At 36.6% G+C, this 2,655-nt stretch overlaps 1 non-coding gene across 1 annotated transcript; it reads right to left on the bottom strand.

The window, feature by feature from the left end:
• Positions 1-1,398: 1,398 nt before the first annotated feature.
• On the bottom strand, positions 1,399-1,505 carry LOC131254472 (small nucleolar RNA R71). Its single transcript, XR_009175586.1, has one exon. It is a non-coding gene; the product is annotated as a small nucleolar RNA R71 (small nucleolar RNA).
• Positions 1,506-2,655: the final 1,150 nt, after the last annotated feature.

Raw genomic sequence — 2,655 nt, 5'->3', positions numbered from 1 at the left:
TGTCTATGGTTAGTTAAATCCCTTAGCTAGGGCTAAGGGGTGAAGCTTTTAGCGTGATTGGGATGTTTTTCGTGTTTGATTATTATTCTTGTTGAACTTCTTTGATTCTAATTTGATATCTAAGGAATACTTTCAGTTTTTAATGGTTTGTTGTGACTCAAATTACAATAGATCTTTAGTAGCTTTGAGTATCTTCTTTTCATGATTTTAGATTGTAAAGATAGTAAATCTTGTTGTTCACCATAATCCCTTGGGCATGGTTGAGTGATGGAATCTCTTTTGACCTCCACAATTCTTCTAAGTTTGGTTGTGGGATTGGTATATTCTATTGTTTGCCATCATCTCCTGGGCATGGTTAGATAATGGAATCACTTCCAATCCTCACAACTCTCATCCATTGGGAATTAGGTCAATAAAAGTTCGTATTATTTTTATTGATATATCTTTTAATTGGATAGGATAGGACTCCAATTCCAATTGTATTCCTTGAATCAAATAAGGAAACATCCTAATAGCTGCAAGTGGATCCCTAGGCACCTTAGTTCCTACCTTTGAATTCTTATGTTTTAATTAAATTATTCACAATTACTTCATATTATTCCAGATTTAGATTTAGATATTTTTGTAGTTCTATTCTTAATTACTTTCAGAATATACATAAGATTAGTCCCTATGGATTCGACCTCGGTCTTACCGAGATTATTACTACATTGCGACTCAACACTTGGGGTTGTTAACAAGTTTTTGGTGCCGTTGCCGTGGACTAACGGCTGTGCATTTCTGAAATTGATTAGTTTTGGAATTAGTTTAAGTTTAAGTTTATTTGCTTCCTATTTATAGATTAGGGTTTTCCTCATTTATTTTTAGAAACTAATTTGTTTTTCTGTTTCACAGGATCTTAATATAGAAACTTCTAATTTGGTAACTTCTTTCTAATTCTCCCTCTTTCTATTTCCAGATTTGTTATTACTTTAGGTTTCTCTCTTTATAGGGTTAGGTCAGATTCTAAAATTAAAGGCTGAGAGTGTTTCATGCCCAAGTGGGTCCTTAATAACACTCGACGTCTCTTGAGTGAAGGAGGATTGGTTGAGGAGTTATCTATCCGTCACAGGATTAGACACCACTCGAGATTCTCAGAGTTAACTAAAGTGATGACTTCTAATCAACCAGCCAATCAACTTGTAATTCAACCTCAACCTCAGGTTGAGGAAATTCATGATGAAAATGAGGTGCATCAAGCATCCCCGCCTCGTACTTTATGGGATTATTTACGACCGGCGGGGGTGACCACACCTTCATACATGGTTTTTTCAGAAAATACATATGGACATTAAGCCAGGAGTGATCCAACTCCTTCCAAAATTCCATGGACTTGAAGCTGAAAATCCATACTTGAACACCCTTAGAAAATCGATCATGAACTTCACCCAAAAGGAAGATGAAACATTCTTCCAATGTTGGGAGCAGTTCAAGGATCTTGTTAGTTCATGCCCACAACATGGTTTTGAAACATGGCGCATAAAAAGTTTTTTCTACGATGGGCTGAAATCTTCCATGCTCCAAATGGTCGAGACAATGTGCAATGTGGAATTCATGAATAACGAGGTCGATGATGTGTGGGATTATTTTGACAAGCTAATTGAAAACACACAATCATGGGACATCTTCCCAAAATCTAGCACCACATCTAAGCCTTCAATTAAAGGAGAGGGGTGGAATATATCTTCTGAAAGAGGATGATGATATAAATGCTAAAGTGGCTAATCTCCTAAGAAAACTCGAGGCCATGGTATTTTAGAAGGATAAGGCTAAGGAAACTGTTTACGGTATTTGTGCTTGCAACATTCACACAACTGAAAATTGTCCAACAATACCTGCCTTTCAAGAGGTACTGAATGAGCAATCTAATGCCATGAACAATTACCAAAGACCTTTCAGTGGACCCACTTCAAATATATACAATCCTAGTTGGAGAAAGCATCTAAATTTTAATTGGAGAAATGGACAAACTACTACTCCTCAAGGATTCCCTAACCAATTCCTAAATAAAGGAAAACCTTAAGAGGATCTGATCTTAAAACATATCCAAAATCAAGAGATTTTTAATCAGGGCATGCTCCAAGCCTTTCAAAACCTTACGAAGGCTATACAAGGGCTTGAGGGAAACATATCAATTAGGGAAAAGGGGATCCTTCCGGCTCAACCTCTCCCTAATCCTAAACCTCAATGTGAAATTAGTGACCGAATATCTTAAAATCAGATGGAGCAAGCTAAATCTATCCCACTCTTAGGAGTGGGAAGACCATTGACAAAACCATTTTGGTTAGGACTGAAAAGCCTAAGGACCCGAAAGAGGAAAACAATGATAGATCTAGCACTACTTCACAAGAATTAGAACTGGAACCTCGATGCAAGCAGATTGCTCCATTTCTCCAACAGTTAATTGCACCAAAAGCTCTTTCTAACTCTTAAGACATTCTAGAGGTGCTGAAACAAGCAAAGGTCAACATTCCTCTACTGGATGTCATTAAACAAATACCTTCATATGCCAAACTTCTAAAAGATCTATGCATTACCAAAAGATAGAAAAATATTCAAAAGAAAATCTTTTTTACAGAAAAAGTGAGTGTCATTCTAAGACAACATGTGCCATAA

Source organism: Magnolia sinica, chromosome 8, assembly GCF_029962835.1.
Source record: "Magnolia sinica isolate HGM2019 chromosome 8, MsV1, whole genome shotgun sequence".
Lineage (NCBI taxonomy): Eukaryota > Viridiplantae > Streptophyta > Magnoliopsida > Magnoliales > Magnoliaceae > Magnolia > Magnolia sinica.
This window is presented reverse-complemented; position numbering and strand designations above follow the sequence as displayed.